Source organism: Mesoplodon bidens, assembly GCF_964165515.1.
Source record: "Mesoplodon bidens genome assembly, chromosome: 10".
Lineage (NCBI taxonomy): Eukaryota > Metazoa > Chordata > Mammalia > Artiodactyla > Ziphiidae > Mesoplodon > Mesoplodon bidens.
In genome coordinates this window covers 45,628,522-45,641,168 of record NC_138172.1, presented here as the reverse complement: position 1 = coordinate 45,641,168, position 12,647 = coordinate 45,628,522, and the positions used below count along the sequence as shown (strand labels likewise).

Here is a 12,647-nt window from a genome sequence, read left to right as displayed (position 1 = left end):
GGTGTGTGTTTTAGGGGCAGGTTTACCAGTCTTAGTATTGCTAATTGTGTTTTTTTCAAGTGCTTGGTTGTTAATGGGCTAGAATGAGTTGAAGAGGAAGGGACCCAGGAACAAATACCAGGCTTACTGCTTCCTGCTGGACAGGGAGAAAGAACTGCACCTGTTCTTTTTGGGGGATTGATGCCTCTATATGGTGATTTTTTTTGTTGTTGAAATTCCGTCCCCAAAAGAGGCCCATGCCATTCCTTTTAAATAAGAGAAATTACTATTTACTGCAGAAAGTTTAGAAGAACCTAAAGAAGAAAACAAAATTGACTGTAATCTCACTACCCAGAGCTAATTACCATTGCCATGTGGGTTTATCTCTTTTTAGTCTTTGGTCCATATGTCTATGAATTTTATGCATACATTTATAAAATTATGATAAAAATATGTTGATTTATCATTTTCATGAATATGTCATTAAATATACTGTAAGAACATTTTAAAAATTACTATATAATTTTTCATTTTGTGCCACTATGGTAATTTAACCCTTCTCCCACTGTTGACCTGTTTGCCTCTGACTTTTTGGTTTGCACTCACCCTGATGCAGTGAGCATCCTGTTTACATACAACTTTTTTTTTTTTTTCTTTTTTTTGCGGTACGCAGGCCTCTCACTGTTGTGGCCTCTCCCGCTGCGGAGCACAGGCTCTGGACGCACAGGCTCAGCTGCCATGGCTCACGGGCCCAGCCGCTCCACGGCATGTGGGATCTTCCCAGACCGGGGCACGAACCCATGTCCCCTGCATCGGCAGGCAGACTGTCAACCACTGCGCCACAAGGGAAGCCCTACATACAACTTTGTGTCTGCTGCTAGTAGATTACCACAGGTGTTATGCACACTTAGAAGGCTGTGCATAAACAATGCTAATTGTTCTCTAGAAAGGTAGATGATGAGAGTACCATTTACTTGTGATGGTGTGAAAAGTGTTCACAGCCATGGTGACAAGGGAACTCTCTTGAGCTACAAATCATGTGTTCTGCATATTCAAGTAAATAGGAAAATTGGGCAAAACAGAAAGTGACAAACCGTTTTTCTACCCTGTTTTCAAAAAAGAAAAAACAAATGAAACTCTTAAAAGGATACTTTCTGAACCCGTGGTAGATGGTACTTTGTAAGTAATTCTTGCATCATCACTAGATGTAGGGAATTGATAACCTTTTCACAATTCAGATACTTGAATGACTCTCAGCGAGAAGCTTCTGGAAGGCCTGACCAGGCATAAGAGAAAACCTTGTAAGTTAGGTGTGAGTTTATTTACTAATCTTTGCCCTGTAAACTGATTAAAAAAAAATTCCTGGTTTACTTTGTAATTTTATTTTTCTCATTCTTCCAAGCTTATTAATGTGTCCTACAAATATTCGATCTTGAAGATCTGGGGCTGGAGGAGTTTGGGAATGCATAAAGGTGTTTCCTGCTGTTTTACTAGGAAGACAGGTATTGGATGAGGTCATTGCAATTTCCCTTAATTATAATATCTAGAAACTTAAAGTAGCTAGTGCCATTGTAATTTATTTTTATCAGATTATGTTTATAACTTTTATGAATTTTCGTTTAGTATTGAAAATCCAGAATATATGAGCTATAGAATACAGAAGACTAAAACTGCTTAACCATCCCCAAATAATCTCTTTAAAAATTTTGATATATATCTTTCAAATTCATATTTATTGTGCATATATGTGTACACATACATTCATGAATTTCCTTCTCCCTGCTGCCACATACACATGCTATTAGAATCTTTTTACAGTAATTGGATCAGTTGTATACTGTTTGTTCATATTTTTCCTATTCAGTGATGTTGGGAATGTGTGTCTAACTCAGTATAACTCTTCAATATTGTTTTTAAAGTGTTATGATGTTCCATCATGTGAAGGTATCCCAATGCATTCCAGCAGTTCACTACTGAACATTTTAAAATTTCCTTTTTTTTTTTTGCCAGGGAGAACATCCTTATGGCTAAATCCTTTCATATGGACATCTGTAATTATTCCTTTAGGATAAACTTTTAAGTAAAATTAAGCACTATCTTAGCTGCTCCTCCCAGAGTCTCTCATCAAGGATTTTATATTCAATATCTTGGGTGTTCTGTTACAGAGACCACAGGTAGATGTATGAACATGGAAGAGATCAGTTCCCATGAACTCTTCCTGAGGAATCTGTCAGAGAATGATCTTTAGACAACCAAGAAATGTTTGAATAAGTTAAGAAGACCAAGTAATGTGGGACTTTCCTGGTGGCGCAGTGGTTAAGAATCCACCTGCCAATGCAGGGGACATGGGTTCGATCCCTGGTCTGGGAAGATCCCACATGCCGCAGAGCGACTAAGCCCGTGTGCCACAACTACTGAGCCTGTGCTCTAGAGCCCGCGAGCCACAACTACTGACGCCTGTGCACCTAGAGCCCGAGCTCTGCAACAAGAGAAGCTACCACAGTGGGAAGCCCACGCACCGCAACGAAGAGTAGCCCCCGATCTCTGCAACTAGAGAAAGCTGTGCAACAACGAAGACCCAATGCAACCAAAAATAAATAAAAATAAAATTAAAAATTAAAAACAAACAAAACAACCCAGAGCCCGATTCTTGATGTTAGAAAATTGAAAATATGTAAAACCCCGGGAACCCTACTCTGCTGTATTTCAATTAATTGAGCGTAGTATACTCACATCAACTTGTTTACAAGTTACATGGATGCAAACATCTGCCTCAGTTATTTTTTTTTTTTTGAGGTATGTGACCTTGAATGTACTTTGTAACTGCATAATCAGTGATGCATACATTGTACTTCATATGCTTTGGGGTCACTTAACAATTTAAACATTACTTTTTAAAGGCATACCGTGTTTCACAGGTGGGTTTGTTCATGCTCGTTGGTAAGATGATTTCCTTCTGGGTGTTACTGACTACGGATACTGCCTTTCTAATTTTTGTCTTGCTAATTTTGACAGGAGCTGCTGTCCATTTTTATTTTAGCAGTCTAGTTTGACTGAAGCTGTTGCTTCAGGTTTCATGTTTTGACCAAGTAGCACAACAGTGATTAATAATAAGCCAGAAGGTGCAGATTGCTTATGTTGTTTGGAAGTACTATGGAAGATCACTATGAAATTTCATGCATATAAAACTTTGAAAAATTTGAAAGCTAAGTCAGCTCAGGTTTCTTTTTCTCACAAAGTCACTAGGCATCCTGACTCAATGGTTGCTAATTTAAAATATGGTAATTAGTTTATGCATATTAATAACATGAGTTTGTATTGACTTTTTTTTGTCTATGTTAATAAATGTGTTCTATAAGAAACATTTGACTAAGCTACTTGGTTAAACTTCTTTAAGGAAAGTGTAAACCAAAAACAATTTTAGATTTAATCAGTACATTTTTCACTTCCATCAACATTAAATGGGAAACTCGTGTCAGTGTATTATCCACATGATTTCTTTTTTTTTTTTTTTTTGAGGCTATTATCATTTGATGGCCAGGCTGTGCTCATTGATTTTCACCTGTGACAGTTGATTGAAACAAATCAGTTTTACCTCTTAAGAAATAAATAACTTGGACGTTCTCTACATCATCATTATTTTTTATTTATCTCATAATTTTGTCCTTATGATATGTACTGGAGGGGTTTTTATCCTTTTGCTTACTTTTGATCAAGATATCATTTTCTTTGTGATGGAAGCTTCATATATTTCGACCAGATCCTCACACTGTGAGCATTTCATCACACCATCTTTACATTACGTAGGTATGTCCGTTCTGAAATCACTGCCAAGAACCATTTGAATGTTGGACGTGAACTCGTCGTTCTGTGGTTTGGGCTATAGACCTAAACAGCTTCTGCTTTTTTTTTTTCCTCCACGTGTAAAATTTAGTTATGTTGAGCCAAGTGGCAAGGTGAATTTAAATCAAAGCTGAATACATAGTGGATTGCAAACTGAAGTGACCCGAGGTCATTTTTGGTTCTCTAAAGTAGCTTTGATTATTCACCCTTGGCACTAGGCTTTGCCTGCAGTCTGTAATCTCCCCTCCTCGGTGTTGTAAGATTAATACTGTTCTAGAGGTCTGGTGCATGTTGCTTAAGATTAAATATGGTGCCCTGGGCAGTTAGTTTTAGGGAGTCAGTACTGTTCATTTAGTTTTTCTGAAATGACTAAATGAGAATTTATTTAGGGCACAAGATGCGTGTATGTTTAGATCCAAAATTAGAGTCTGTAATATATTGTATCTTCTAAGGGACTTGGAATTACTATGTTAGAAACAAATCTTGTATGCAGTTTCTTTTATCTTCGCGTATTTGCTGCACTCGTTTGTTTCACTCAAAATAATAGGCATTATTTTAGTTTTGCCAGATTGTTAGTAATGGCTGCATAACACTCCATCAATAAGAAATACAGTAGACCTTATCTTCACTTCTTAGTGACATGCCTGTGTTTTTAAAATTATGACCGTTGCTGTACGAAACTTTTGTTGCGCCTGGAAAAATTTCCTCTTTCGTTATATGCTTAAGCTGTATTTCACTTTTGCTGTGTAACTACTTCAAAATGTAGTGGCTTAAACAAGAGCAGTAATTTACTTTGCTCACCAATCTGTAATTTGGGCAAGGTTGGGAGAGATTGAGTGGGAGCTGGAGAATAAACTTTCCAGAAGGCTCACTCAGATGACTGGAAAGTTGATGCTCTCTGTTCCCTGGGAACCCTGCTGGGCTGTGGGCTGGGAGCCTCAGTTGCTTTCCACATGGGCCCCTAAAGGCTGCTTGGGCTTCCTCACAGTGTAGTGGCTGGGTTCCAAGAGAGAGTGTCCCAAGAGAACCAGGCAGAAGCTGCATGGCCTTTCAAAGCTGGGTTTGGAAATCATGTAGTGTCACTTCCGTGACTTCCCTTTCCTACTCCAGCTGCCCTCCCCACGTGCATCATTAGTGTTTGTAATGAAAGAACGTAAAACTGGATATGGGTAAATGCAATCTTTGCTACAATTAGGATTTAACAAATTCCATATTTTGGGAACGTTAAGGTGGCTTCTATTTTTGTTTGTCTTATAAACAGTACTACCATGAGCATTCTTCTTCTCAAAGCTCTTTTGTTCATCACTTGGTTAGGCTAAAATTCTTGAGATATAACAACTGTGTCAGAAGAAAATAACATTTTTAAGGCTTTGGAGAAGTAACAACTCATTTTCCTACCAGCTAGAGGAAAGGTTGAACACTTACTCTCATATGAGCTATATTTGAGATTTATCCATTTATCCATGACCATGCCAGCTCATCTTTGCTAGTCTGCTTTGTTTTAAAACAGATTCTTATTCTTCCTAAATTTGCATTTCTTTGCCTACTAGGTTAGGGTACATGATTTATTTGCTTGTAGGCAGTTTAGAATTCTTTTATTAGTTGTTTTGCTTGTTTCTGTAATTTTTTTACTCTAGAGTGTTCATAAAAGTTATATTGGTAAAACTTATTTATACCTAAAGATATTGATTATTTGTAAAAAGTTTCAAATATTTCAAATACTTTTTCCAAGGTTGCGTATTTATTTTGACAGATATATAGTATCATAAGTTTCGTTACTTAAAATTTTCACAACCTGTTGAGAGTCTTTCTAGTAAAGGTAGTAAAGTAAGGATATCATTAGGTGAATAGTCCTTTATCTTTTTTATTTGCTGAAGTCTTAAATATACTTGTGAATGTTTTGCTGTTTCTTTTATTTGTATTTTCCATACAAGTTTCAAAAATGGAATTCTTGCAGCTTTATGCTTTATGATATTTTCTAGTATCTAGTTGGACAAACGCCTTCAGTCATTATATCAAGCCTATGAAATGTGTGTGTGTAATCATCTCTGACATGCTATTCTGTCAAGCACTGTTGCACTCGCACTCAGGTTTCTTGACTCCAGATTACAAGTTCTTTACCATTGTATTAAGCTGCTGCTTCATTTTTTCCAGTGTTTTCTTACTACTTCATAACAACCTATAGTTTTCTTTGTGTAAATCATACATTTCTCTTTTAAGTTGTTTCTTAAATTGTTCTGTATTTTTGTCATCCTTAATCAGAACACATATTTATGTGTTTACAAAAAGACACGTATAAGAATGTCCATAACAGCTTTACTCATTGTGGTTCCAAACTCCAAACAACCCAAATGTCCAAGAGTAAAATGGGTATATACATTTTTCTGTGTTCACAACATGGAATATTATACAGTAATAAATTATGAACTACTTCTATACATAACATAGCTGACTTTTACACCATTAAATTGAGGTCAGGCAGTGGTAATTTTTCTTTTTGTGTATCTTTGCTGTCTCCCCTTTTTCTTGATTGATTTAGTGAGTGCTTTATTTTGTTGTTATTTTTCAAAGGCAGCATTTTGATTTATCATTTCCCTTTTTTTCCTTTTACCTTTTAGTTTCTGCTTGCATCTTTGTTTTCTCCCTTTGCTTCATTTTTCTTTACCTTGTTCTTTTTTCAGCTTTTTTTGTTGGGAATTTAGTTCACACACTTCTTTCATTTTAATTTAGAAATGTATTTGCAGGTCACATTTTCTTCTGATGACTGCTTTAATTGTATCCTATAGATCCTTATGTATAGTGTTTTTACTATTTTTTTTTAATTCTACAATTTTGGTTTGCATTTTTCCTTTACTCAAGGATTGTTAATAGAGTGTTCTAAAATTTTCCAGGTAGAAGGGCCTTTTGGATTATTGATTTTTTTTATTACTTTCTACTTCTACAGCACTGTGATCATTACAGGTATTTTTTTTACTTTATGGATTCTATTAAGGTTTTCTTTATCATCTATTATGTAGGTACCTTAAAGGAACATTTCATATTTAAGAAAAAGGTACATTTTCTATTATTTGAGTCTAAATTTTAATACATATCCATAATATCTAATCTTTCACTTATGTTATTTAGGTCTTCTATATCCTTACTTATTTTTGTTCTCATGACAGTCGTGGACTGAGAGTAGTGTGATTAAGTCTTCTATTCCTTCTTCCATCTCCTGTAGTCTTCACTTTTTAAAGGTGTTCACTATACTATGTAAGGCATAACCTTCATTACTGTATTCAATACTGTTGTGTATGTGTTGTGAATGGTGGCCTTTGGCACTAAAAAGTGTTGCTTGTTGTTTACTTCTTTTTGGCCTAAATTCTATCCTATATATCAGGAAAAATCATTATGTAATTCTTTGTATATCAGGAACAAACTTTCTGCTTTCATTTTTGCTTGAATTTGCCTGATTGTGTGTGCATATGTATTGATTTATATATAAAATTTATACACAATGCAATTCATATTTTTTTGGAGTGTAGTTGTACGAGGATTAACACATGCATAGACTCTTGTCACCACCACAAGAAGGATACAGAACAATTCCAGCATCCCAAAGAATGACCTTGTGCTGCTCCCTTTTTTAGGTAAACCATGTCCTATCCCAGTCCCTGGCATTCAGTGATGCCTGTATGGTTTTACCTTTTCTAGAATGTTATATAAATGGGATCCTATAGTATGTAATCTTTGAGACTGGTTTCTTTTACTTAACATCATGCAGCTGAGATTCCTCTGTATTGTTGTGTGTACTGTTAGTTCATTCCTTTTGATTCCTGAGTACTATTCCTTTATGTGGATATACCACAGTTTATTTATCCATGTACCCATTCAGGGACTTAAGGATTGTTTCCAATTTTTGACTCTGAGTAATGTTGCTATCAACTTTTACATGTATATTTTTCAGTGAACATAAGTTTTCATTAAGTGAAATGATATGCAGTTGTTGGGGCATATACGATAGATATGTGTTTGAATTTTTCTTTTGGCTGCGTTGGGTCTTCATTGCTGCATGCAGCTTTCTCTAGTTGTGGTGAGCGGGGGCTACTCTTCGTTGCAGTGCATGGGCTTCTCATTGCAGTGGCTTCTTGTCACAGAGCATGGGCTCTAGGCACACAGGCTTCCATAGTTGTGGCACGTGGGCTCAGTAGTTGTGGCTCGTGGGTTCTAGAGCGCAGGCTCAGTAGTTGTGGTGCACGGGCTTAGTTGCTCCGTGGCATGTGGGATCTTCCCAGACCAGGGCTCGAACCCGTGTCCACTGCATTGTCAGGCGGCTTCTTAACCACTGCACCACCAGGGAAGTCCCTGTGTTTAACATTTTTATGAAACTGCCAAACTATTTTCCAGAATGATTGTGCCATTTTGCGTTCCCACAAGCAATGTATGTAGAATTCTAGTTGCTCCACATACTTGTCATTTTTAATTCTAGTCATTCTAATAAATGTGTTGTGGTGTCTTGTGATCTTAATTGTGTTACTGTAATGATTATGATATTGAACATACTTTCATGTGTTTGACATCTGTGTACATTCTTTGGTGAAGTGTCTGTTTAAATATTTTGTCCTTGAAAAATACTTTTCTTAACGTTGAGTTTTGAGAGTTCTTTATATATTCTGGTAACAAATACTTTCTCCTAGTATGTGGCTTATCTTTTCTTACAGTGTCCTCTCCAGAGGAGACATTCTAAGTTTGATGAAGTTGAGTTCATCAATTATTTCCTTTACGGATTGCGATTTTGGTTTATATCTAAGAATTCTTCCTAACCTAAGGTTATGAAGATTTTCTCTGTTTCTTTTTAAGATTTTGTGGTTTTACATTTTACATTCAGTTCTATGATCCATTTTGGGTTAGTTTTTGTATATGGTGCAAGGTGTGAGTTGAAGTTTAGTTTTTTGCATGTGGATATCCAGTTGTTTATAGCAAAAACTTTTTTCCAAAATTGCCTTTGTACTTTTGTCATAAACGAATTGACTATAATATTTCTGAACTCTCTACTGTTTCCCCTTAGTCTGTGTGTCTGTCATTTTGTCAGTACCACATTGTTTTGAGTACTGTAGTTTTTAAAATGTCTTAAAACCATTGTGTGATTCTCCGTCTTTTTTCCCCCCAAATCGTTGTGCTTATGCTAGTTGCTTTGCCTTTACGTATAAATTTTACAATTAGCTTGTCTGTATCTACTAAAAATCCTGCTGGGATTTTGATTGGAATTGCATTAAATCTGTGAGTCAGTTTGGGGAGAATTGATATATATATTAACTATCTTGAGTCTTTTAATACATGAACAGAAAATGTCTTTTATTTATATCTTAAAATTTTTTTTCTTACTGTTTTGTAGTTTACTGTGTACAGATTCTTGGCATATTTTTTTAGGTTTATACCTATATTTCTTTTGTTTTTGTTGTTGTAGCTATTTAAAAAAAATTGTTTTCCAGTTGTTTATTATGACTGGAATGTACAAATTACAGTGTATACAAATATATCAGATCTTGCTAAAACTCATTAGTTCAGAAGTTTTTTTTTTTTTTTGTAGATTATTTGGGCTTTTCTATATTGTCTTGATATCTGAGACTATTTCTTCCATTCCAATCTGAATACCTTTTACTTTTCTGTCCTTATTGTACACTGCCTGTGACTTTCAGCAAAATATTGAATTATGAATAATGGGGCAGCCTTGCTTAATTCCCAATTTCAGGGTGGGAGGAAGCATCAAGTCTTTGAACATTTAGTAGTTAGCTGTAGGTTTTTTTCTAGATGTTTTTGAGATGGGGGAAGTTCCCTTCTATTCCTAGTCTGGTGAGAGATTTTATCATGAGTGGATATTGAATTTTGTCAGATGCTTTTTTGTTATCAACTGATGTGATTGTGTGGTTTTCCTTTTTTAATCTATTAATATGGTGAATTACACTGATTGATTTTCACATATCGAACCAGTCTTGAATTCCTGGTATAAATCCCACTTGAGTGTAATATATTATACTTTTAATATATTGCTGGATTCAACTTATATTTTGTTGAGGATTTTTTTGCATCTGTGTTCCTAAGGCATAGTGTCTATACTTTCTTTTCTTGTATAACTAACTGTTTTGGACCTTTTTTATGTCTATAAATGCTTGTTTAATGATACCTCCTTCTGATTGAGCTGTTATATTACAGATTACCTCTGCTTCATTTTTTTGTTTTGCTTGGGTGGAGTTGGAGACTCTTCATTGGCTGAAGTACTTTAATTCTCACTTTTTGTTGCCTTCTTAGAATAGCTTTATATGAAACTTGCATCCTGTGTTCTGTACATTTTGAAATGTCTTAAATTATTCTGGGATAATGTTCCATGTAGAAGAGATCAGAGGTTTCAGTTGTTTCTAGGGCTCTTAGTTTTTTTTTATTTCCCTTAGTTCTTTTTGTGTTGTTGTTAGTGATATTTATATATCAAGAAATTAAGCAACTTATCCATAAAATGTGCTACAATTATCTTACCTGGTTTATGCAATTCTTTTTTGTTCATTTATAGTGTTTTATTTCCATATAGAATTTAACATTTTTTGGTATTCACATTTCTCATGCTTTTTTTCTTCCTTTCTAATACATTATTTATGAACATTTTCTCAAATCTGAGATTTTAAATATGTATAAATATGTATCTGTATCTTCCATGGCATCTTCTAGATCTTTTAATCATTTGGTGTTTATTTTTTAAATCTTAGATTTGTCTAGGGCTTATTTTCAAGTAGGACAGAACCACCACTCATGACTCAGTGTATTAATTTTGGTTAGATCAACATTTAGCAAACTTTTATTACATCACTTTTTGTTTTCAAATTGCATTCAGATGCATCAGGTATTCTGTCAATTTTTTCTCCTTAAAGAGATCTTTCCTGGAGCCTTCTGACCAACTTTGTTATGAATAGGCAGCCTGTGTACCTGGTTATAGTAGCTATCGCCCTGGAATGATCCTGGGATTCCCTTTGCCTCTTTCCTGTGTTCTCCTCTTCCTTGGTTTATTTCCTCATGGTGACTGTTGGGAGTATATGAGAGGAGTGGTAGTATGAAAAGTGATTTTGGAAAGGTAATAAAAAGCCAGATCATGAAGGGCCTTGTATGCCGTGATAAGGGATTTTAGCTTCTCTCAAGGGTTTTAGCAACTGCTGAGGATATTTTATAGGCGAATAATGTATTTGCTCTTATGGAAGATCACTGTGGCTGCAACTTGTAGAATAGATGGAAGAAAGCAAAGTTAGACAAAGCCCGCTACAGTAATTCAAGAAAGATATAAGGATACATTGAAATAGGGCAATGACAGTGTGAGTGTTCTTCTCATAGAAATTGGGTATCGGTTGGACACCTGAGAGAGGAAGGAAGAGTCAAGGAGGGTGCTCAGATTTCTAAGTTTGGCTACTGAATTGATGACCCTCATAGTAGGATTATCACGCTTAGGGTAGGTGCCGAGTTTAGTGTTGGATGTGCAATACAAAGAATTGCACTATATCCTGTACCCACATTCACCAGATGTTAACGTTTTACCTTATTTGCTTTATAGTTTCTATCTTTTACCATGTGAGTGAGTGAGTGTCTGTGTGTGTGTGTGTGTGTGTGTGTGTGTGTTCGTTCCTGTCCATTTGAGATGAGGTCACAGACCTGATGCTCCTTTACTTCTAACTACTTCACTGAATATTCCCTAAAAAATAAGCCATCAATTTAAAAATCAAGAAGCTAACATTTATTTAACATAAATTGCTAATCTGGACCGTATTCAGATTTCGCAGTTGTCCCAGTAATGTTCTTTAACGTGAAACAAAACTTCCAGATCTTGAATTGCAGTCAGTTATCATGACTCTCTAGTCTTCTATAATCTGGAACAGTTTTTAAGTCCATGGCTAGTGGGTATTTGAATGGTTTTGGAATTAGGCACGTGGATGTGTGGGAGCAATGTTAATGTGGGAAACAGATTTGTGGTTTTGGTCCTTGGACCACAGTGTATAAATTAGAACTTGGGAGTTGACCGTGGGGAAATGGGCTTTCTACTGTTGACTGGAAAGGTGGAAACAGATCTATTACTCAAAGGCACCTTGGTGTTGATTCTGTTTTTTACTCCAATTGATGAATTAGTTTATTTGGTTCAGGATCTAGGTGAGCCTGATGCAGAGGTACAGATAAATAGTTATATAGATGTATAGATAGATCTTCATCCTTAAATAGAAGCATATACCTGGCTGTGTAAGCTCTTCCTGCCTGACGGTATAGCACTCAATGTAAAAGAACTTCGGCAAAAAATTGAGCTGTTTACATCTATGTTGGACACAGAGTGTCACTGCTAGGTGCTTACCTCTGTCAAGGACTCTAGGGAACTTAACGTTCCTGCTCTCTGTAGCCATCTTGCTAACAATACGATTCCGTATTTCTGCCTACTTACATTCATTAACGCTGTGTATGTGTATTCCATTTTTTTGCATATCAATAGGCACCTGAAGTGATGTACAAATCTGTCTGTTAGAAGAGAAAATGACACTAATACTTGTCAACACTTATTCCTCTGTGTTGTATTAAACCTTTAATTAAAGAATGTTATAGAAATACAGGTTTTTCTTTTGTGTCCCATACTGGCTATTGTTTTTATTTTATGTCTGTAGGACCTCAGTTGTGTAGACTAGAGACGTGATCTCTGTGTGTGCAGGTTTGCTCAGAAGTTCATGCCTCCATGCAGTTGTGACTTTCAGTTCTAGTTATTTATTGCTACGCTTCTAGTCATGTGATGGAGGGGTTAAGAAGCAGGCTTTGTGGGCTTCCCTGGTGGC

General features: G+C 35.8%; 1 protein-coding gene across 1 annotated transcript in view; it reads left to right on the top strand.

Annotated features, from left to right (window-relative positions):
• Positions 1-12,647, top strand: part of ULK4 (unc-51 like kinase 4) — a 550,770-nt gene that overhangs the window by 128,665 nt on the left and 409,458 nt on the right. The window lies entirely within an intron of this gene.